At 41.6% G+C, this 25853-nt stretch overlaps 1 protein-coding gene across 1 annotated transcript in view; it reads left to right on the top strand.

Annotated features, from left to right (window-relative positions):
- Positions 1–25853, top strand: part of lsamp (limbic system associated membrane protein) — a 946135-nt gene that overhangs the window by 195637 nt on the left and 724645 nt on the right. The gene's annotated exons all lie outside the window — the stretch shown is intronic.

The following is a 25853-nucleotide window of genomic DNA, read 5'->3' as shown; positions in this document are numbered from 1 at the left end:
TACATCCGACGTCATGTCTTTCATAATGATTTTGAACAATTGGCAACATTCCAGAAAAAGATTCAGTTCCACTTTAAGTAGTTCTGGCAGCGAAAAAAAGCCCCAGACCATAATAATACCGCCACTATGCTTGACAGTTATTCAAGACATATTTTTTTGTCTTTCAGTTAAACGAAATGCAAGGAAGAGTCTGTAGGGCTGAGCAACCCTGCCTCACAGGGATCAATGTCTTGCTCCTAAACAGGTCAGATACAGAATTGATTCGCCTCCCGTCCATTTTCCCACAGTGTGAACTCCCTAAAGTATTGGCTAATTTCCTCAACTAGAATAAAAAAAGCAAATCCATTTGCAAGCCTGACTTGTCATTGTCTGCATCCACTGTTAACGTATGTCCTAAAAAAAAGCAATTTACATTTAGTCATGTGATGGACCAGTTATATTATGTGATAATAACCGGATACACATGTGAAAATTTAAACATTTTTATACCAAGTCGTTCGGACTGATGCTTGTTGCATGCCCTCCGTTTGCTTTTGGATGTCTTGTCGCAGTACAGATGGGTGGAGTGGCCTGCTGAGGTGGTAGACAGATAACTTACCGTACTTTTCAAACTATAAAGTGCACCTAAAACCCTTTCATTTTCTCAAAACTCGACATGCACCTTATAACCCGGGGCACCTAATGTACGGAATAATTTTGGTTGTGCTTACCGACCTCGAAGCTGGTACATGGTGAAAAGATAAGTGTAACCAGTAGATCGCAGTCGCACAAAAGAGATACGTGTAGACTGCAATATGATGGCAGTCGCACATAAGAGATACGTGTTGACTGCGATATGACTCAAGTACACACCAAAATTGTATATGCCATCCATCCATTTCCTACCGCTTATCCCTTTCGGGGTGGCGGGGGGTGCTGGAGCCTATCTCAGCTGCAATCAGGCTCAAGACAGGGAACACCCTGGACAAGTCGCCACTTCATTATAGGGCCCATACAGATAGACAGACAACATTCCCACTCACATTCATGTTCCATTGAAAATATATACAATTACACACGGCGCTCAAAAATCCATCAAAATGTTTTAGTACGACTTTGGTAAGCTATGAAACCGCACCGCTCGATGTGCTTCAACATAGGAGTATTATTATGGTGTGTGAATAAGGTCAGACATATTATTTGGCGTTTTGTTTTGCAATAGTGTGTAAAAGCAATTTTTCTTACCTTCTGGTACCTGCTGATTCGTATTTGGGAACTGCGTGAGTCCAAAAAATTTGCGTGCATCCATCCGCCTTTGTAGTACGTGGCGACATGGTCGTCGATTAACTTCTTCTTTTTCTATATCTTCTTGCTATGGAACATTCATCCTCCGCTGTTGCCATTTTAATATGAAGTCGTGTAAAGTTCTTACTTATATCTGTAAACTCGCCATGAAATCGCTAAAATATACCGGTGTCGTGAGTAAACATTATTCATCTAAGGAACTTTATTCATTAGAGAGTTTCGGTCGTACGTTATTTTTCACGGGACATACCATATTTTCGGACTATAAGGAGCATTTTTTTTCATAGTTTGGTCAAGGGTGCGACTTATACTCAGGAGCGACTTATGAGTGAAATTATTAACACATTACCCTGTCATAATAGTACCATGGCATTTAGCAATTAGGAGTGACAGATTGCTTGGTAAACATATAGCATTGTGACGGACTCCTGCCGTCGTGCGGGTTCCATGGACCACCAAGGAAGGACATGATTGAGCAGGTATTACTTTTGTTTATTTTTTTTAAATAAAGCTCAGTCCCTCGCTGGGACGCTTCTCAGCTCCTCCTCCACTGCTCACTCTTCGGTCGCTTTCAGCCACCCCCGTCGTCGTAGTCTGCGTCCTGCTCTCTGTCGCTTCCGCTCTTCATGCACTGTTGCAGGATCTCCAACCTTTTCCGCCCCGTTCTCTCCTCCTTCTCCCCTTTTATACATTGAGAGGAGATACGTCAATTGTGTCCAGGTGCGCGATCCACGCACCTGATCTCGCTTGCGGAGTCGCTCCCGGCACACCCCGCCTCGCCGCTCGCTCGAATTCTCCGCCTCCTTGCCGCCGCCATCGCCGCTCTGTCGGAACATCGGTTCCGCCTCTCCACAGCATGTTCTATATGTTATAGTTATTTGAATGACTCTTACAATAATATGTTACGTTAACATACCAGGCACCTTCTCAGTTGGTTATTTATGTGCCATATATTGTTCACTTATTCAGCCTGTTGTTCACTATTCTTTATTTATTTTAAATTGCCTTTCAAATTTCTATACTTGGTGTTGGGTTTTATCAAATACATTTCCCCCAAAAATGTGACTTATACTCCAGTGCGACGTATATATGTTTTTTTCCTTCTTTATTATGCATTTTCGGCAGGTGCGACTTATACTCCGGAGCGACGTTTACTCTGAAAAATACGGTAGTTCCGGCCTTCTTGTTATACTAGTGAGCCACAAAACGGCGCATCCTGCAGCGACTGTCAGAAAGTGGCTTGAAGATGATCCGTAAAACATAATCCATGCAACATGTTGACCATTACATGTTATGTAGACCAAAAGGAATTGTTTTCAATTTAGAATTAAAAAAAAATAATATGACCCCTTTAATGCGCCCTATAATCTGATGCGCCTTTTGTATAAAAATAGACCTGACCAGACCCGGTCATCAGCAGTGCGCCGTATAATCCGGAGCGCCCTATGGTCCAGAAAATACAATATTAAATGTCCACCCATTCTGTTCAAGTATTTTTCAATCCTAAATGTGCGCACCGCAAAAAGAAACATATAAACACCAAATACTACATCTAAATTAGTTTACATGTACTACTTTAAAAACCTCTATCACTCTGGAATAACCTGCCTCGAATTCTCACTGGCATTGAAAGTAAACAGTTTTTTGAAAGGAAATATTTTATCTGAGTCTGTCAATTAATTTGTTTGTTGATGATTTTTGTTTGGTTTTTTATTGTGTATCCATCCATCCATTTTCTACCGCTTGTCCCTTTTGGAGTCGGAGGGAGTTCTGGAGCCTATCTCAGCTCCATTCGGGCGGAAGGCGGCGTACACCCTGGACAAGTCTCCACCTCATCACAGGGCCAACACAGATAGACAGAAAACATTCACACTCACATTCACACACTAGGGCCAATTTTAGTTGCCCATCTGGTTGCCCATCAACCTATCCCCAGGTGTTATTATTGTGTAGTTATATTTATATTGTAATTGATATTCTGAGACTGTAAATTGTTTGCTTATTGATGATTTTTATTTGTTTCTATATTGTGTAGTTATAATTATGTTTTTATTTGTAATTGTATTGAGTTCGTGGACCCCAGACAGACTAGTGTGTCGTTGTGGCAACCAGCTAATGGGGATCCTTAATAAAAATCAAATCGAAATCAAACCTAAAAACAAACTTGGGCTGTTTTAATTCGTCGAATATGCATCGATTTGATTCGGAGGAGTCTGATTCGACTATCAACCTCACAGTTGAATCATCCGACTTTTACTTTTTTGAGTTTTACTTTCTCCGTTTAGTCAAGTATGATGTCTTCTTGGCACAACGCGCCGCAGCCGAGGTCCTCACAAAGTGTGGTTTAGCTTTTTTTTTTTAAGGTAGAAAAAGTCACAAATGTGTACTTTGTTTTATTCACTTTAATGAAAGACTGTATTCCTTTTCCTCATATAAGCGCGAGAGCAGTCAAGATACACTACTAAATATTAATTTCTCTTAAAAAACTGTTATAAATTTGAGATGGGAATAATCTGACGAATCAGATTCGACTGAAAATATTTAGTCGAAGACAGTCTTAAAACAAACTGAGATTTGACTATTACTGTACAGGTGCTCCTCAACCATTTGTATGCTCCACAATTCCTGCAAGTCGTGAATAAAAATTACCATCTAAAAAGGCACACTAGTGAAGCAGCTTTGATTCCCTGCTGATTTATTGGAACCCTAATCAAACCATTTGGAAACACAAAACGAAAAATTTAAATTAAAGAGCTGTCAGGAAGTCATTTATTTCAGTGAATAAGCAGTCAGGAAACAGAAATATAAAGATGTCTCCTGCGGGTGCAGACTTCTTTTTTTGTATGTAAGCTTTTATCTTCTAAAGGGAATTTGTCCTATCATTCACAATCATGTTATTTTATTTTATGCATTCCAAATCATGAATAAATGTCAGCAAAAGTCAGCTAACAATTGAATCCATTGCAGTCGCTCTATTCCGCCTATAAAGTGCTCTAAATACATCCAAACACCTCCATCATCGTTTTTATATACACAGTGTAGGTATGTATGTATTAAAGTCACAACATTCGCTTTTCCCTTCAACAACAAAAACACTACTAATCATGGCAGACTTCAAAAGAGCCACCAAAGACTATTTCGGAATAAATAACGATCCAGAACCTTACGTTTTTGAGTCTAAGTATAAGGACAAGCAGCAAGTTGTAGAAGCTGTGTGCTAAAGGGATCTGGTTTTAGTGAAACAAGCATCATGTAGCAGTATTGCTAAGTGCTAAACAAAAAAATACAAACTACCAACATGAAGGGGTGCAACGAAATGTCCAGGAGGACGAGTCAGCACCAACCGCCCCTCGCATTAAAATCGTGGATGAAAACATATAAGGTATGGGAATATTTCCTCCAATTCTTGTTTAAATTATGAATGCCTTGTTCATTTTGCAAAGCATACCATATTTTCCAGGCTATAAGGCACATTTAAAGTCCTTGTTTTTTCTCAAAACTCGAAAGTGCGCCTTCTAACCCGGTGCACCTACTCAGTGGCCTAGTGGTTAGAGCAGGGGTAGGGAACCTATGGCTCTAGAGCCAGATGTGGCTCTTTTGATGACTGCATCTGGCTCTCAGATACATCATAGCTGACATTGCTTGACACCAGACCTGGGCAAATTAGGCCCGGGGGCCACATGCGTTATGCTTTTTAATCAGGCCCACCGGACATTCCCAAATAATTTTTTTAGATCTTCAAGATGGAAATTGTAGCTACCATCATGATGTGCAGTGATGTTTTCTAATGACCGTGAATCTTGAACTATACAAAGTAATTCAATGGTTGAAATCTGCTCTTTTGCATGATATACTAGTTACTATGGTAATATAATTAGTTACTATGCTAATCTAATTTGTTACTATGGTAATCTAAGTCACGGCAGCTCAGACGAGGCACCAAGCAGTGTGGGTGGTGAGCGTTTCCACAGAGTGTTTCCAGAGCAGTCAACCTGAAATGCGGGTGTCAGGGACAGATGCGGAAATACGTTTTTACAACAAAGTTCTAAAGCTTAGTGATATATATCAGATATATCAGATTGTAAGTGAGTTTTTTTTCCCCCTCACTTTCATATTTTGATGTGTTTGTTGCACTTTTGTTGCGTTTTGCTTTATGGTAAAACATGTCGATCGAAAGGTGGTGTTGTCAATATTCAGTGTTTTATTGTTCATAGTTAATATTGTAAATCCCACATTCTTTATTTTCATGTACATTCTGAGTGTCTCGTTCAGTGAAAAAAATGTAAAATTCCATTCGGTTTTTTAAGAGAGTCTCTCATAACTTTTTTAGCATTGAATCAGACATTATTGTGAGTTTTTGTATTAGTGTTCCTAAAAATCAGATATACCGGCCCCCAGACACATTTTTTTTCTCTAAATTTGGCCCCTGGTTAAAATAATTGCCAAGGCCTGCCTAACACGATTAGTAATAAATAATTCCGCTGGTAATCAGTGTTAAAAATAACGTATAACATATAAAACAGTCTCATGCATTTTAATCCACCCATCCGTTTTTTACCGTACCTGTTCAAGAAGTCGCATCAATAATAAGAAGTATTTTATTTATTATTGGATAGCTTCAGAATAAAAATGTTATAAAACAAAATAAGACTTATTATACTCTAAAAATGTTGGTCTTTCTTAAAATATGCATGCATTTAGTTGTATTCAGTGTTAAAATATATAATATGGCTCTCACGGTAATACCCTTTAAAATATTTGGCTTTCATGGCTCTCTCAGCCAAAAAGGTTCCCGACCCCTGGGTTGGAGTGTCCGCCCTGAGATCAGTAGGTTGTGAGTTCAAACCCCGGCCGAGTCATACCGAAGGCTATAAAAATGGAACCCATTACCTCCCTGCTTGGCACTCAGCATCAAGGGTTAGAATTGGGGGTTAAATCACCAAAAATGATTCCCGGGTGTGGCACCGCTGCTGCCCACTGCTCCCCTCACCTCCCAGGGGGTGAACAAGAGGATGGGTCAAATGCAGAGGACAAATTCCGCCACACCTAGTGTGTGTGTGACAATTATTGGTACTTTACATTTTAACTTTACTTTAATTTTATTGTAAGTGATATGTTTGGTTGAGTTTACTCACCTCAAAGCTATTTTATTTGGTACATGGTGAAATGATAAGTGTGACCAGTAGATGGCAGTCAAACATTAGAATTAAATGTAGGCTGCACTGTGATGGGTCTCAAGTAAACAACACCAACATTTTAACAGTGACGGCGTGGCACGGTTGGGAGAGTGGCCGTGCCAGCAACCTGAGGGTTCCTGGTTCCAATCCCCACCTTCTACCAACCTCCGCACGTCTGTTGTGTCCTTGAGCAAGACACGTCACCCTTGCTCCTAATGGGTAGTGGTTAGGGCCTTGCATGGCAGCTCCCTCCATCAGTGTGTGAATGTGTGTGTCAACGGGTGAATGTGGAAATAGTGCCAAAGTGCTTTGAGTACCTTGAAGGTAGAAAAGTGCTATACTCATTTACCATTTAAATGTTCAATTTAATATATAAAATAAAATGTTTTAGTACGACTTTGGTAAGCTATGAAGCCACATCGCTTGAAGGATTGTACTGTGCTTCAACAAAGGAGTATTATTGTGGTCTTTGTATACGGTAAGGCATATTATGTGGTTTTGTTTCGCAATATCAATGTAAAAGCAACTTTTCTTACCTTCTGGTACCTGCTGATCTGTATTTGGGATTTGCATACATTCTGGAAAAATCTGCGCGTCAGCGCCGAGGCCGTAGTTGATAAGCTTCTTCATTTTCTCTATCTTATTGTTATGGGACATTCATCCTCTGTTGTTGCCATTTCTAATATAAAGTAGCGTAAAGTTCTTACTTATATCCGTCAGTAAACTCGCCATAAAAGCGCTAAAACATACCGGTGTTGTGAGTTTACATTATTCACCCAAGGAACTTTAGTTATTAGAGTTACAGTCGGATGGTTTTTCACGGGACACATTTCCAGTGTTGTTGTTTCCGGATGAGGAGATGCTGCTCCGTTTCTGATTTAAGTAAAGTCTGAATGTCATTAAAACAGTTAGCTCCATCTTTAGACACTTTTTCCACTTTCGTCCTTGCACGGTACAACGGTTGAAGGTGAGCCACGTAAATAAGACGGCCCTCGCGACTTAAAGATGATCTGCAAAACATAACCTATAGAACATGTTTACCAAATAACCACCATTACATGTTACGTACACCATAAGGAAGTGTTTTCAATTTAGAAAATAATAATAATAATATGACTCATTTAATATACCGTATAATCTGTCAGTAAAATACTGAATTGACTGAACTATACGGGAGTATTACAAAACAATCACTTACTGTACAATGTCTCCTCTCACAGGGATGCTGACTGATAGGATGTTCTAATATTCCCGTGTAGATGAAGAAATAACCATATAACTATCGAAAATTTAAAAAAAATTGCCGAAGACAAACGTATTTTCGTGTCTTTCTCTCAGTCTCCATAAGTGGGATGTCACAGATGAACAACTTTTCGGTTCATGGCTAAAACCTTCTATTATCCAGGTGAGAAGCATAATTTGTAATGTAGAATTAACTTAGAGGCAATCATGATGCAGTAGCTCAATATGTCAACAATGTAGCTGCAAAAGCTAAATAACTCTGATCCCGGCGGGGCTACAAATAGTTTGCTTGTGTTAGTGCTTGTTATAGCAATATCTCTATATTCAGGTCACAACATGTAAATGCATTGTTTTTGGTGAGTTTTGGATACATTTTTACAGTCATTTAGTAGCAGAATGAATCATTACCATTATCTGCATTGCTAGCAACCTACAATGAGACGAGTATTACAAATCAAAATGCAAAAAAATCCACTCAATAATTGTGAATGATGGGCAAAATTCCCCCAAAAAAACAGTTCCCCTTTAAATAATTCACTGACCTAAGTGGAAAGCTTTTTCATGACTATAATTTTTTATTAAAAAACAAAACAATAAAAACACAATACACAGCAAGCCTTACATTTTTTTTTGGCTTAGTCAGTAATTTGTGGTTACTAATTTTTACGTGCATGGGGGCTTGCTGGGAAACCTGGGTAACAAAAACAGGTGTCAGAAAACATACTTACCTTATGGTAATCAACATTCACTTCGTCTTCAGGCAACCTTACTTGGGTTCATTTCAGAACTTCCAGAATGTGGGTGTCAAACTCATTTTCACAGAGGGCCACATCTGCATAATGGTTGCTCTCAAATGGCCAGATTTAACTATAAAACAGAATAAATGCAACTAAATGTAACACAATATAATAAAGGGTAGTACTCCTATTGCTAAATGACTTTCTGTATTTATTACTTATTCAAGTTACAGAGCTGCCATGGTGTTTTTTGACTTTCTCTTTGAGCTGGTGAAGTCTAAGGGCAGGGCAAGCACGCAGGTCTGTGAGATATGCAGGAAGTCGGGGTCGATAGAGAGGCGTCAAAGGTACGTGTCCAGGCGGGAGGTCGAGATCCAACATGCAGTCAGGGAAGCAGAGGGAACACGGGCAGACGAGTCACACAGCTCGTGACGCGGGAACGGAGATCTGCTGTTGGAACGACAAGGAGGACACGAGACGATAAACACGACGGGGGAGAAAATACAGGGGAGCAAAAGAGTGCGCATAGAGCTGACGTGAACAATCAGCTATGTTCTGGCGCGGGATTGCATGTTGTGCAGGCCTATGAAGGCAGGTCGTCTGATCAGTGACAGGTGCTCTGATTGCTGCCGATTGATTGCAGCTGCTTGCCGCAGCCGGAGCGACACGCGCCCAGCGCAGTGCACACATACCTGCGCACTGGTGTGCTCTCGAGCCGTGACAATAGTACCTGTTGTATTTACGTCAGATGACGGCTGCTGCCTGGGATGAGATCACCGCGGTTCAACAACGCAACATTCATGGTATGCTGTATGGTCAAATGTTTCAGCATATATGTCCTCTTCTTGATGAAATAACAACCGTGGAAATATTAAAAGTAACGCTTTTATTGTCTTTTATAAGTGAAATGGCAGCAAACTACGCTTTTTTCGGCCGCAAGTTGCGTAACGAGATCATCCCGACCTGGAAGAACAGAACCGCTAGACCAGGGGTGTGAAACGTATGACCAGGCGGGCTCAATCAGGCCCGTAAACAGGAGGCGTGTCTTAATGAAATTAAACAATGGATGTCCGCTAATTTTTTGCAACTTAACACCCCAAAAAACGGAAATGCTGATTATCGTTCCTGCTAGACACCGACCTCTATTTAATAATACAACTGTAACATTTGACAACCAAATAATTAAACAAGGTGACTCGGTAGAAAAATCTGGGTATTATCTTCGACCCAACTCTCTCCTTTGAGTCACACATTAAAAGCGTTACTAAAACAGCCTTCTTTCATCCCCGTAATATCACTAAAATTCGCTCCATTTTGTCCACTAAAGACGCTGAGATCATTATCCATGCGTTTGTTACGTCCCGCCTCGATCACTGTAACGTATTATTTTCAGGTCTCCCCATGTCTAGCATTAACAGATTACAGTTAGTACAAAATGCGGCTGCTAGACTTTTGACAAGAACAAGAAAGTCTGATCATATTACGCCTGTACTGGCTCACCTGCACTGGCTTCCTGTGCACTTAAGATGTGACTTTAAGGTTTTACTACTTACGTATAAAATACTACACAGTCTAGCTCCATCCTATCTTGCCGATTGTATTGTACCATATGTCCCGGCAAGAAATCTGCGTTCAAAAGACTCCGGCTTATTAGTGATTCCTAAAGCCCAAAAAAAGTCTGCGGGCTATAGAGCGTTTCCCGTTCGGGCTCCAGTACTCTGGAATGCCCTCCCGGTAACAGTTCGAGATGCTACCTCAGTAGAAGCATTTAAGTCTCACCTTAAAACTGATTTGTATACTCTAGCCTTTAAATAGACTCCCTTTTTAGACCAGTTGATCTGCCGCATCTTTTCTTTTTTCTCCTCTGTCCCCCTCTCCCTTGTGGAGGGGGTCCGGTCCGATGACCATGGATGAAGTACTGGCTGTCCAGAGTCGAGACCCAGGATGGACCGCTCGTCGGGACCCAGGATGGACCGCTCGCCTGTGTATCGGTTGGGGACATCTCTACGATGCTGATCCGACTCCGCTTGGGATGGTTTCCTGTGTACGGGACTCTCGCTGCTGTCTTGGATCGAGTTTGAACTAAACTCTCGCGGCTGTGTTGGAGCCACTATGGATTGAACTTTCACAGTATCATGTTAGACCCGCTCGATATTCATTGCTTTCGGTCCCCTAGAGGCGGGGGGTGGTTGCCCACATTTGAGGTCCTCTCCAAAGTTTCTCATAGTCATCATTGTCACTGGCGTCCCACTGTGTGTGAGTTTTCCTTGCCCTTATGGGGGTTCTTCCGAGGATGTCGTAGTCGTAGTGGTTTGTACAGTCCTTTCAATCAATCAATCAATCAATGTTTACTTATATAGCCCTAAATCACTAGTGTCTCAAAGGGCTGCACAGACCACCACGACATCCTCGGTAGGCCCACATAAGGGCAAGGAAAACTCACACCCAGTGGGACGTCGGTGACAATGATGACTATGAGAACCTTAGAGAGGAGGAAAGCAATGGAAGTCGAGCGGGTCTAACATGATACTGTGAAAGTTCAATCCACAATGGATACAACACAGTCGTGAGAGTCCAGTCCAAAGAGGATCCAAGACACAGCAGCGAGAGTCCCGTTCACAGCGGAGCCAGCAGGAAACCATCCCAAGCGGAGGCGGACCAGCAGCGCAGAGATGTCCCCAGCCGATACACAGGCGAGCAGTACATGGCCACCGGATCGGACCGGACCCCCTCCACACGGGAGAGTGGGACATAGAAGAAAAAGAAAAGAAACGGCAGATCAACTGGTCTAAAAAGGGAGTCTATTTAAAGGCTAGAGTATACAAATGAGTTTTAAGGTGAGACTTAAATGCTTCTACTGAGGTGGCATCGCGAACTGTTACCGGGAGGGTATTCCAGAGTACTGGAGCCCGAACGGAAAATGCTCTATAGCCCGCAGACTTTTTTTGGGCTTTGGGAATCACTAATAAGCCGGAGTCCTTTGAACGCAGATTTCTTGCCGGGACATATGGTACAATACAATCGGCAAGATAAGATGGAGCTAGACCGTGTAGTATTTTATACGTAAGTAGTAAAACCTTAAAGTCACATCTTAAGTGCACAGGAAGCCAGTGCAGGTGAGCCAGTACAGGCGTAATGTGATCAAACTTTCTTGTTCTTGTCAAAAGTCTAGCAGCCGCATTTTGTACCAACTGTAATCTTTTAATGCTAGACATGGGGAGACCCGAAAATAATACGTTACAGTAGTCGAGGCGAGACGTAACAAACGCATGGATAATGATCTCAGCGTCTTTAGTGGACAGAATGGAGCGAATTTTAGCGATGTTACGGAGATGAAAGAAGGCCGTTTTAGTAACGCTTTTAATGTGTGCCTCAAAGGAGAGAGTTGGGTCGAAGATAATACCCAGATTCTTTACCGTGTCGCCTTGTATAATTGTTTGGTTGTCAAATGTTAGAGTTGTATTATTAAATAGAGTTCGGTGTCTAGCAGGACCGATAATCAGCATTTCCGTTTTTTTGGCGTTGAGTTGCAAAAAGTTAGCGGACATCCATTGTTTAATTTCATTAAGACACGCCTCCAGCTGACTACAATCCGGCGTGTTGGTCAGCTTTAGGGGCATGTAGAGTTGGGTGTCATCAGCATAACAGTGAAAGCTAATACCGTATTTGCGTATGATGTCACCTAGCGGCAGCATGTATATGCTGAAGAGTGCAGGGCCAAGGACCGAACCCTGGGGAACTCCACACGTTACCTTAACGTAGTCCGAGGTCACATTGTTATGGGAGACACACTGCATCCTATCAGTAAGATAAGAGTTAAACCAAGACAGGGCTAAGTCTGACATACCAATTCGTGTTTTGATACGTTCTAATAAAATATTATGATTGACGGTATCGAAAGCAGCGCTAAGATTGAGGAGCAGCAACATGGAGACATTTGTGATTTAGGGCTATATAAATAAACATTGTTTGATTGATTGATTTTATCCGGCCCGCGGGATGAGTTTGCTAAGAATAAAAATGAGTCGAAATTTTTAAATGAAAGAAACAGGTGTTTTAAATGTGTCCACTGGATGCCGCAACAGCAATTATTTGTATCTTTGTAGATGATGCTACATACGTAAAAAAAAAATAAAATAAACCACATGATTTTTGTACAACAGTCGAAGAAAATGAGCACACTACATAAATAGCATCCTGTCCTTTGATTTTGAGATCATTTTTTTATCTTGATGGATTGAAAATTAACACAAATGACCTGACTGAACATTATCATACAATTTATTAAGAAAATATAAATAACCACAGATAAAGGTAGAGTACAATTAACCACAACAAGTAAATGTAAAAAAAAAACACACTCATTATGAATTGTACATTTTCAGAATGTGCTTGTTCTATTTTTGAACAAAGAAAACAATTTGAAGTTGTTGTGCCGTCATTTTACCAGTCCGGTCCACTTGGGAGTAGATTTTTCTCCATGTGGCCCCCGGTCTAAAATTAGTTTGATACCCCTGCGCTCGACGAAATGACAATTGATTTTAAGAAATTGATACACTATGTTCAGTGCTGTTTTTAAAGAAACATAGACCTATTTTAACACTGATTAAACACATATAATGAGGCAGGTCATAATTGGCCCATGGGCCTTGTGTTGCACACGTGTTCTAAGACAAGTGCCAACAAATCTAGGACAATATAGACACCTCGTTCCCATAATCACTGATGTTTCCCTAATGTCACGTTAGCAAGTCCCTGAAAACAAATGTAGCCGTTTTCAAAGGCTGCCACTTTGGAATAATCGCGCTGTCTAATTAGCACCTTGAGATGGAATAAAAAAGTGTTCATGAACAAAATGTATACAGACTTGTCAACAATACTTGAGGGAAAAAGGCCTTTTGTGTACATCAAACAGGTTTTAGATCTTTGAGTTTAGCTCTTAAGAAATGGGAGTAAAAACCAAACATTGATACTTTTGAGTTTAGAGAAACCAGGGGTCGGCAACCTTCAACATACAGAGAAGTTTGAGCCCATTTCTTACCAAAAACAGGTTTTAGATCTTTAGGCTTAGCTCTAAAAGAATTGGAGTAAAGAACAAACATAAATACTTTTGAGTTTAGAGAAACCAGGGGTCGGGAACCTTCAAAATACAGAAAAGTTTGAGCCCATTTCCTACCAAACACAGGTTTTAGATCTTTGAGTTTAGCGCTAAAAAATGGGAGTAAAAACTAAATATTGATACTTTTGAGTTTAGAGAAACCATGGGTCGGCAACCTTCAACATACAAAGATGTTTGAGCCCATTTCCTACCAAAAACAGGTTTTAGATCTTTGAGTTTAGCTCTAAAAAAATTGGAGTAAAAACCAAACATAAATACTTTTGAGTTTAGAGAAACCATGGTTTGGCAACCTTCAACATACAAAGAAGTTTGAGCCCATTTCCTACCAAAAACATGTTTTAGATCTTTGAGTTTAGCTCTAAAAAAATGGGAGTAAAAACCAAACATTGATACTTTTGAGTTTAGAGAAACCAGGGGTCAGCAACCTTCAACATACAGAGAAGTTTGAGCCCATTTCTTACCAAAAACAGGTTTTACATCTTTGAGTTTAGCTCTAAAAAAAATAGGAGTAAAAAACAAACATTGATACTTTTGAGTTTAGAGAAAACCAGGGGTTGGCAACCTTCAATATACAGAGAAGTTTGAGCCCATTTGCTACCAAAAAAGGTTTTTGATCTTTGAGTTTAGCTCTAAAAAAATGGTAGTAAAAACCAAAAGTTTATACTTTTGAGTTTAGAGAAACCAGGGGTCAGCAACCTTCAACATACAGAGAAGTTTGAGGCCATTTCCTACCAAAAACAGGTTTTAGATCTTTAGGTTTAGCTCTAAAAAAATTGGAGTAAAAACCAAACATAAATACTTTTGAGTTTAGAGAAACCAGGGGTCGGGAACCTTCAAAATACAGAAAAGTTTGAGCCCATTTCCTACCAAACACAGGTTTTAGATCTTTGAGTTTAGCGCTAAAAAAATTGGAGTAAAAACAAAACATTGATACTTTTGAATTAAGAGGGACCAGGGTTCGGCAACCTTCAACATACAGAGAAGCTTGAGCCCATTTCCTACCAAAAGCAGGTTTTAGATCTTTGAGTTTAGCTCTAAAAAAAATAAGAGTAAAAACCAAACATTGATACTATTGAGTTTAGAGAAACCAGGGGTTGGCAACCTATAACATACAGAGAAGTTTGAGCCCATTTCCTACCAAAAACAGGTTTTAGGTCTTTGAGTTTAGCTCTAAAAAAATGAAAGTAAAAACCAAACATTGATACTTTTGAGTTTAAAGAAACCAGGGGTCGGCAACCTTCAACATACAGAAAAGTGTGAGCCCATTTCCTACCAAGAAAAGGTTTTAATTCTTTGAGTTTAGCTCTAAAAAATGGGAGTAAAAACCAAACATTGATACTTTTGAATTAAGAGGGACCAGGGGTCGGCAACCTTCAACATACAGAGAAGTTTGAGCCCATTTCCTACCAAAAACAGGTTTTAGATCTTGGAGTTTAGCTCTAAAAAAAATAAGAGTAAAAACCAAACATTGATACTATTGAGTTTAGAGAAACTAGGGGTTGGCAACCTACAACATACAGAGAGGTTTGAGCCCATTTCCTACCAAAAACATGTTTTAGGTCTTTGGGTTTAGCTCTAAAAAAATGGGAGTAAAAACCAAATTTTGATATTTTTGAGTTTAGAGAAACCAGGGGTCAGCAACCTTCAACATACAGAGAAGTTTGATCCCATTTCTTACCAAAAAACAGGTTTTAGATATTTGACTTTACCTCTAAAAGTCGAAGTAAAAACCAAACATTGATACTTTTGAATTAAGAGGGACCAGGGGTCGGCAACCTTCAACATACAGAGAAGCCTGAGCCCATTTCCAACTAAAAGCAGGTTTTAGATCTTTGAGTTTAGTTCTAAAAAAAATGGGAGTAAAAAACAAACGTTGGTACTTTTGAGTTTAGAGAAACCAGGGGTCTGCGACCTTCAACATACAGAGAAGTTTGAGCCAATTTCCTACCAAACACAGGTTTTAGATCTTTGAGTTTAGCTCTAAAAAAATGGGAGTAAAAACCCATCATTGATACTTTTGAGTTTAGAGAAACCAGGGGTCAGCAACCTTCAACATACAGAGAAGTTTGAGCCCATTTCTTACCAAAAACAGGTTTTAGATCTTTAGGTTTAGCTCTAAAAAAATTGGAGTAAAAACCAAACATTGATACTTTTGAGTTTAGAGAAACCATGGGTTGGCAACCTTCAACATACAAAGAAGCTTGGGCCCATTTCTGTCCAAAAACAGGTTTTAGATCTTTGAGTTTAGCTCTAAAAAAATGGGAGTAAAAACCAAACGTTGATATTTTTGAGTTTAGAGAAACCAGGGGTCGGCAACCTTCAACATACGGACAAGTTTGAGACCATTTCCTACCAAAAACGGGTTTTAGATCTTTGAGTTTAGCTCTAAAAAAATGGGAGTAAAAACCCATCATTGATACTTTTGAGTTTAGAGAAACCAGGTGTCAGTAACCTTCAACATACAGAGACGTTTGAGCCCATTTCCTACCAAAAACAGGTTTTAGATCTTGGAGTTTAGCTCTAAAAAAATTGGAGTAAAAACCAAACATTGATACTTTTGAGATTAGAGAAACTAAGGGTCGGCAACCTTCAACATACAGAGAAGTTTGAGCCCATTTCCTTCCAAAAACAGGTTTTAGATCTTGGAGTTTAGCTCTAAAAAATGGGAGTAAAAACCAAACGTTGGTACTTTTGAGTTTAGAGAAACCAGGGGTCGGCAACCTTCAACATACAGAGAAGCTAGAGCCCATTTCCTACCAAAAACATGTTTTGGATCTTTGAGTTTAGCTCTTGAAAAATTGGAGTAAAAACCAAACATTGATACTTTTGAGATTAGAGAAACTAGGGGTCGGCAACCTTCAACATACAGAGAAGTTTGAGCCCATTTCCTACCAAAAAAAACCTACCGAGAGCAGCAAACTCTTTTTGATCCCTAAAATGACTTCAACATTATGGTTTCATTAAACTTATGCAATAGCATCATTGAAATCCAACACAATCCATATTGTGATGAATAAACATAATTCATTAATAATTCATCTGAGCATCAGTCGAGGTGAAGTGAGACAGCGTTTCTTTCTGTACATCTTTAGCAAACACGGTTCTCTTATGCTCAAACGGCAACATTCCCTCAAGTATCTGCAGGGCTTCGCCAGGAAATGTGAGACCCTTTGCGTCCTCAGAGAGTTTTCACGCGTGGCAGACACACTCTGGACCGCCACGAGACTCTGTTGTGCAGCAGGAGATCGGAAATACACGCTTTTCAACTTCTTCTAATAATGAACGGAACTGTCAGTGGTTTAATCCATTTGCCATTATTTTGTTGACTATTTGAATGACAACATTGATCTGTCCATTACTAACTCAACAGGGGTTGACCACTAAAAAACAATACGCTTGCTTGGCAGTAAGCGATCAATCAATCAATCAATCAATGTTTACTTATATAGCCCTAAATCACTAGTATCTCAAAGGGCTGCACAAACCACTACAACATCCTCGGTAGGCCCACATAAGGGCAAGGAAAACTCACACCCAGTGAGACATCGGTGACAATAATGACCCAGTGGGACGTCGGTGACAATGATGACTATGAGAACATGATACTGTGAAAGATCAATCCATAATGGATCCAACACAGTCGCGAGAGTCCAGTCCAAAGCGGATCCAACACAGCAGCGAGAGTCCCGTTCACAGCGGAGCCAGCAGGAAACCATCCCAAGCGGAGGCGGATCAGCAGCGCAGAGATGTCCCCAGCCGATACACAGGCGAGCAGTACATGGCCACCGGATCGGACCGGACTCCCTCCACAAAGGAGAGTGGGACATAGAAGAAAAAGAAAAGAAACGGCAGATCAACTGGTCTAAAAAGGGAGTCTATTTAAAGGCTAGAGTATACAAATGAGTTTTAAGGTGAGACTTAAATGCTTCTACTGAGGTAGCATCTCGAACTGTTACCGGGAGGGCATTCCAGAGTACTGGAGCCCGAAATGAAAAAGCTCTACAGCCCGCAGACTTTTTTTGGGCTTTGGGGATCACTAATAAGCCGGAGTCCTTTGAACGCAGATTTCTTGCCGGGACATATGGTACAATACAATCGGCAAGATAGGATGGAGCTAGACCGTGTAGTATTTTATACGTAAGTAGTAAAACCTTAAAGTCACATCTTAAGTGCACAGGAAGCCAGTGCAGGTGAGCCAGTACAGGCGTAATGTGATCAAACTTTCTTGTTCTTGTCAAAAGTCTTGCAGCCGCATTTTGTACCAACTGTAATCTTTTAATGCTAGACATGGGGAGACCCGAAAATAATACGTTACAGTAATCGAGGCGAGACGTAACAAACGCATGGATAATGATCTCAGCGTCTTTAGTGGACAAAATGGAGCGAATTTTAGCGATATTGCGGAGATGAAAGAAGGCCGTTTTAGTAACGCTTTTAATGTGTGCCTCAAAGGAGAGAGTTGGGTCGAAGATAATACCCAGATTCTTTACCGTGTCGCCTTGTTTAATTGTTTGGTTGTCAAATGTTAGAGTTGTATTATTAAATAGAGTTCGGTGTCTAGCAGGACCGATAATCAGCATTTCCGTTTTTTTGGCGTTGAGTTGCAAAAAGTTAGCGGACATCCATTGTTTAATTTCATTAAGACACGCCTCCAGCTGACTACAATCCGGCATGTTGGTCAGCTTTAGGGGCATGTAGAGTTGGGTGTCATCAGCATAACAGTGAAAGCTAACACCGTATTTGCGTATGATGTCACCTAGCGGCAGCATGTAGATGCTGAAGCGTGCAGGGCCAAGGACCGAACCCTGGGGAACTCCACGCGTTACCTTAACGTAGTCCGAGGTCACATTGTTATGGGAGACACACTGCATCCTATCAGTAAGATAAGAGTTAAACCAAGACAGGGCTAAGTCTGACATACCAATTCGTGTTTTGATACGTTCTAATAAAATATTATGATCGACGGTATCGAAAGCAGCGCTAAGATCGAGGAGCAGCAACATAGATGACGCATCAGAATCCATCGTTAGCAATAGATCATTAGTCATTTTTGAGAGGGCTGTCTCCGTCGAGTGATTTGCCCTGAAACCGGATTGAAAGGTTTCACATAGATTGTTAGACGCTAAGTGTTCATTTAACTGCTCCGCAACAATTTTTTCGAGGATTTTTGAAATAAAGGGAAGGTGAGACACCGGTCGGTAGTTTACCATGAGGTCGGGATCGAGGTTAGGTCTTTTAAGAAGAGGATGAATAACCGCGTTTTTGAATGACTGTTATGGCGGGGGGGTCGCAGCTTGTCACTCTGGACAGGACTTGCAGGTAGGAAAATGATTTATTCCTCCAAAATCAAAAGGAGGTACAAAAAACAGGAAACAAGCCGACGAAAAAAAGAGTGCCGATTGCACTGGAAGTTAAGGTTATCACTTAGCATAAAATAAAAAATAAGCAATACTCACGTAACTTGTTGCATAAGCAAACAATGAAACCAGGACGAGTGCGGCGAGAGAGGTGAATAAATAGCTCTCTGATTAGTGGTCAATAACAGGTGAGGATGCCGACCACTAACCAGAGGCAGGTGAACCCAATTAATCCTCATTGAAACTAAAACAAACCCAGAGGTGCACAAACAGTAACTAAGGGAGTCAAAAACTAACAGAAAATAACAAAACATGATCCGAGTCACGGATCATGACTATGACGTACACGTCGATCGACAAAATATTCAATAAATGTTCCTTTAAAATTAACCAAATAAAATGAATACACATTTAATACCCATTCTTTATTAGCATTTTGTCCCAAAGTCAAAGGGAGCCATTTCGGAAGCATGAACTATAACATCTATGAACTCAAACAGGCAACAGACAGTTTGCCGATCCCTGAAATAGACTGAGGGATCTGTCAATGACACTGCATGCTTTTCCCTTGCAATTGTCCCTTTCCCCTCAAAGAAATACACAATATTGCCAAAAGTACTTGGCCACCTGCTTTAACTCACATATGAACTTCCTAACCCAAAGAGTTCAATATGATGTCGGTCCACCTTTTGCAGCTATTACAGCTTTAACTCTCCTGGGAAGGCTGTCCACAAGGTTGTGGAGTGTGTTTGTAGGAATTTTTGACCATTCTTCCAAAAGCGCATTGGTGAGGTCACACACTGATGTTGGTCGAGAAGGCCTGGCTCTCAGTCTCCGTTCCAATTCATCCCAATGGTGTTCTATCGGGTTCAGGTCAGGACTCTGTGCAGCCCAGTGAAGTTCATCCACACCAGACTCTGTCATCCATGTCTTTAGGGACCTTGCTTTGTGCATAGTCATGCTGTAAGAGGAAGGGGCCCACTTGGACTTGGTGATGTATGGCTTAGCTGCAGCTGTCCGGCCATGGAAACCCATTGCATGAAGCTCTCTGCATGCGACACGTGAGGTAATTGGAAGCTCACATGAAGTTTGGAGCTCTGTAGGAAACTGACTGTGCAGAAAGTCAGCGACATCTTTGCACTATGCGCTTCAGCATCCGCTGACTCCTCTGTCAGTTTTCATGGCTGAGTTGCTGTTGTTCCCAAACTCTTCCGTTTTTTCATAATAAACCCGACATTTGGATATTTAGGAGCGAGGAAATTTCACGACTGTATTTGTCGCACAGGTGGCATCCTATGACAGTTCCACGCTGGAAATCACTGAGCTCCTGAGAGCGGCCCATTCTTTCACAAATGTTTGTAGAAACGGTCTCCATGCCTAAGTGCTTGATTATATACACCTGTGGTCAGGCCAAGTGATTAGGACACCTGACTCTGATCATTTGGATGGGTGGCCAAACACTTTTGGCAACATAGTGTATTTCCGTAGTGATGGGTGGCTCACTCACTAGCTGTATTGGCACTGCACTGATACCGTGTTGGTGTGTCATAATAGTACCATCTTATGGATCAAAAAAGGCTCCTTGTTTGACCTGAAAATATAATAGTTTTTTTGTTAAAAAGAATAGCTTTGCGGAAAGGCAGAGGAATGAAGCAACTCTGGTCAACAAGCCAAATAGTATTTGATATTATTGAAACAGTGGCAGTAAGGTTGTTGCTGTTCAATCGTCGATGTCTCTGAATGCGGTTCACTTGAATACTTTTGAAGAATCATCGATGAGTTAAGGTCCAATCGTGGTCTTGTAGTTGTCACAACCAAAATTGAACTCGGAGCGCAGGCGCAGGATTTCAGAAGCAGTTCTTTATTTATGACAACGGAAGGGATCCAAAACCAAACCAAAGCCTGACCACTAAAATTACAAGACTATTAACGAACACAAAACGCTCCAGCTGCAGAGGGAAAACGTTTTTTAAAATAGAAAACTACTAAACACAACGAAAAGCACTCCAATGGAGGCGATACTATGAAACTAACCTTACCTGAAAAAGTTACATACCAAACTCTCCCGAGGCTGTGGTCAAGACTGTGGCAAAAAAACGCTGGAGATACCCACGAGAAGATACCAGACACTCTGGCACAGGACAGAACGAGGACGAGACGTTTAAGCCTGTGGGGAACAGGTGAAATCAATCAGGAAAAACGACGACACACGAGGAAGGGCAAGTGATCAGTAACGAGAGGGAGAGTTAGCATTTCAAAATGAAACGGGAAGTGACAAGAAAACCTGAAACCAGACTGTTACAGTCTCTTGCTGTCGCCGTGCGGGTTCAATGGACCACCCAGGGAGGACATGCTTTTGAGCAGGTTTGACTTCTTTATTTTGCAATAAATCTGTCTGCAGCTCGGATCACTTTTCTGCACCTTCCTTCGCTGCTTGCTCTCGGTCCGCTCTTTCAGCCGCCGTCGTCGTCCTCGTCTATGGCTCTCTGTTTCTCTCATTTCTCATGAGCTGCTGCGGGTTCTTCTCCTGTTTCTGCCCCGATTTCTCCTCCTTCTCCCCTTTTATACATCATGAGGAGATGGATTAATCGTTTCCCGGTGTGTGAGCCACGCACCTGAATTAGATTGTGGCGGCGTCGCTCCGCCGCATTCTCCGCCTCCTTGCCGCCATATTGGGCAGGGCTCCCCGTCGCACCTTTGGCTCCGCCTCCCCACACGAAAATACTTTTTTTTTTTACTATTTTATTACTTCTTTGGTCAGTGGTCAACAAAATAAACAAACAGTTTTACATAAACAAACAGCTGTACGTTCTTAAATTGAAAATGTTGCAGACCGAAAGGTTTGAGGCTGAAGTTGAACACTTCAACCAGGCGTGACAGTAGTTTGTGATTCCCTTCCGATCGAGACCATTCTGGCATTTTTGGTAAGAGCAGAAGAAGAAGTAGAATTGATCATCACATATTCAGCCTATTTAACGTTGCTATCCATTTTTTTGTGGTAATGAACTCATTTGCTGGTTTGAGTCTTGATCCATGTTCTGTACTAATCCATACAGCTGTGATCTGCTTCGCTGGAAGGAGGATCCTCCAAGGGGTCGGCCGTTTACAAAGATACCAACATGCTCGGAGAGGAGCGTTCTCATCAGCCAATTTGTCAACGAGAGCCTCGTTTCCGTCTTCTTTTTCCTTCCCTCTTATCTCGAGCTGAGTCAGATTTGTTTCCGGCTCTGCCTCATCGTCACTGTGGGGATGCTCTTGACAGTTGGGTCGGTTCTGTGTGACAAAAAAAAAAAAAAAAAAAAAAGATCCTCATGTTCTTTTCAAAGGGAATAAGCAGTAGAAAACGGATGGCTGGATGTTCTTTTCATCCCCTCACACAGAGTCGAGCTTTGTCCTGCTTGTATATCTTAGCCTCCTTACTTGTTCATTAAAGTACACAAAACCAATTCTACAGCACAGCTTTTATTTTCAACAAAAAAAAACTATTATATTTGCAGGTAAAAAGAGCCTTTTTTTAATCCGTGAGACGGTGCTTTTACGAAACATCAACACGGTATCAGACACGGCATGAGACAAAATGTCGATAAAGAACGGCTATTCAATTTTTATTCATTTTGTTTGGTTAATTTTAATGGAACAGTTGTTACTTCAGTAATCTTGTAATATAAAAATAAAATAAGATATTTTGTCAATCGAAAACATACTGGACTTTAAAATCATTTATTGGGGCGGTATAGCCCGGTTGGTAGAGTGGCCGTGCCAGTAACTTGAGAGTTCCAGGTTCGATCCCTTCGTCTGCCATCCTGGTCACTGTTGTTTTGCTCTTGGGCAAGACACGTTACCCACCTGCTCCAAGTGCCACCCACACTGGTTTAAAAAAATGTAACTCAGATATTGGGTTTCACTATGTAACGCGCTTCGAGTCACTAGAGAAAAGTGCTATATAAATATAATTCCCTTCACACTTTACTAATTTACCCTCTGTGGGACATATTGAATGGTTTGCGAATCACACCCATAACAAGTAGACTTGTGCGATACAGACAATATGAAGTTTAAGTTAAAATACTGATGATTGTCACACACACTCTCGGTGTGTTGAAATTTGTCCTCTGCATTGACCCACCCCCTTGTTCACCCCCTGGGAGGTGAGGGGAGCAGTGGGCAGCAGCGGTGGCCGCGCCCGGAAATAATTTTTGGTGATTTAACCCCCAATTCCAACCCTTGATGCTGAGTGCCAAGCATGGAGGTAATGGGCCCCATTTGTATAGTCTTTGGTATGATTCGGCCGGGGTTTGGACTCACAAGCTTCCGATCTTAGGGCGGACACTCTAACCACTGGGCCACTGTTTAGATATAATAATAATATTAATAATTACTTTTATTGTCTCCGAGGAGAAATTTGTCTTGGACATCAAGGCAGCGTTTAACATACCCCACTGGATGCGTTAAACAATGTAGCAAGGTCTTCCAAAATAAATCAACCCAAGTTATGGAAAAAAGTCCCAACATGGCACTGCCATAGTTCTTATTGAAGTCACAAAGGGCATTGTTTTTTTTAACATGCCTCAAAACAACAGCTTGGCATTTGGGACATGCTCTCCCTGAGAGAGCATAAGGAGGTTGAGGTGGGCGGGGTGAGGTGGGGTTGAGGTAGGAAGGTAGAGGGAGTGTATATTGTTGCGTCCCGGAAGAGTTAGTGCTGCAAGGGGATCTGGGTATTTGTTCTGTTGTGTTTATGCTGTGTTACGGTGCGGATGTTCTCCCTAAATGTGTTTGTCATTCTTGTTTGGTGTGGGTTCACAGAGTGGCCCGTATTTGTAGCAGTGTTAGAGTTGTTTATACGGCCACTCTCAGTGTGACCTGTATGGCTGTTGACTAAGTATGCTTTGCATTCACATGTGTGTGTGAAAAGCCATACATATTATGTGACGGGGCCAGCCTGCAAAGGAAGTGCCTTTTAAGGCAAGGGTCTCAAACTCAATTTACCTGGGGGCCACCGGACACAGAGTCTGGGTGAGGCTGGGCCGCGAGAAAATATTTCTTGAAAAAAAATGGTGCATACCCTTTCAGCATGTCTAGTTGTATATTGACGTTTCAAATCGTATCCCTTGTGCACCGCAACTTTCTCTGTGCAAATAAGACACGTCGGGGTGCCCATGTACTCAACAAAGAAATATTGCATCTCCCGCTTTTCCTGGATTTGTCTTTGCTCATTAAAAATCTTTCTCTTCACTGCAGGCTTTGAAAAAGACATGTTTGGGGTTGTGGAATATATCTGTATTTAGCCGACGCACAGAGAAAAATGTCATTTCCGCAATGTGTGTCGTTCCGCTTTTCCTCCCTACAACAACACGGCGGTCGGCGGATAATAGTCGGGAAAGTACCGGTATAGGGAACGCAAAAAAAAGTGACGGCTCCCGGAGTGTTATCCGCCGTCATATAGAAATAATTAGTGTTCATCGTGTGACGCAATGCCAATTAAATAATTAAAAAAAACATATAACGGTTTGAATTGGTCCAGGTTATCGGGGACTGTTATTACTGACGGACAGGTGTTGCGGTGTGACTGCAGCCAGGCACGTAAGAAAACCCTCTTCTCCATGGCAACGCCTCTGTCGCTTTAACTCATTTGCTGCTTTTCCACTAATGCAGGGGTACGCAACCCAGAACGTTGAAAGACCCATTTTAGACCCAAATACCACAACGCTGTCAAGCTCCATTCACAAAAAACTTGAGGGCCGCACTAACATTAAACTTTCATATTAAGGTGAGAGCCGCAAAATGTGTCTGAGACCCCTGCTTTAAGGTTTATTGGCGCTCTGTACTTCTCCCAACCTCCTTGTACACAGCGGGGTTTTAAAAAGTCATAAATGTTACTTTTTGAAATTGTTACCAATAATGTACGATATTACATTTTAAAGCATTTATCGGCAGCCCGATATTATCAGACATCTCTAGTTTGAATTGATTGCGCTTTATTCCTGACTGCTGCTACCGCACTTCATCAACCAAAAATTGGGACTTATAGGCTCGAACCAATTATTAATGTTTACATTGATTCTTATGGGGAGCTCTGCTTCAGTATACAAACGTTTTGGCTTATTAACCATGTTCAACAACCAATTGGGTTTGTAAACTGAGGTTCCACTGTAATCAAATATCTCTCAGTTTATTTTAACACATCTAATATTACACGTTCCAATATGTAGCATTCAGTAGCCCTCCAACCTTGTGCTGCCATGTCCCCTGTTTGTCCAGTGGTCACCCTCTCATGCAGACAAATGCATTTTCAAGTTGTTTTCATGTCAGTCGATACCTTGCTGTACTTTATGGTCAGCGCTACACGACGGAGGATTTCTTCTTCCAAGCCGGGCCATCGTCTGGCCAGAGCAGAACTGAGCAATTTCCACAGTGCTGCCATTTCTTCGGGATTACATTCGTGTGCAAATTGAGGCTACAAGAAGAGGGAACTGTAGAAGCGGAAAGCAGTGCAAGGTGGTGTGAGGACTGTGTACCTTGTTATACGAGGAACATCTTTTATACTTTTTTATATCAGTCATTTTATTGATTTTATTACAGGCCCAACCGCGAGGTCGGTTGGGCCTGTGGTGTGTCCCCTGGTTCCGGCCTGGCGGGCTGATCCATGGGTGGTCTAGCAGATGGGGGTGCATGGGGATGCCTGGTTGGGGTGCGCCTTGGGGTCGGCGGTGGGCTGTCTCTTTTGTGGGTGGTAAGGTGGGGAGCTGTGCCTGGGGTGATGTGGGTCTTGCCGCTGTCGGGCGAGGGCCAGCCCCTGATCCCTCTGGCCTCGGGTCTTCATGGGCTTCCTCCTTCTCCTGATGGGTGGGGCGGGGTCTGGCTTGGGCCGCTCTGTGCTTAGGCCGTTTGGGCCCGTCTGGTGTCGGGTTGGGAGGGTTTTCTTGCCCCTCATGTT

This window comes from Nerophis ophidion, linkage group LG13, assembly GCF_033978795.1.
Source record: "Nerophis ophidion isolate RoL-2023_Sa linkage group LG13, RoL_Noph_v1.0, whole genome shotgun sequence".
In the NCBI taxonomy this organism is placed as follows: Eukaryota; Metazoa; Chordata; class Actinopteri; order Syngnathiformes; family Syngnathidae; genus Nerophis; species Nerophis ophidion.
The sequence above is the reverse complement of the archived record's forward strand: the minus strand, read 5'-3'. Positions and strand labels throughout refer to the sequence as shown.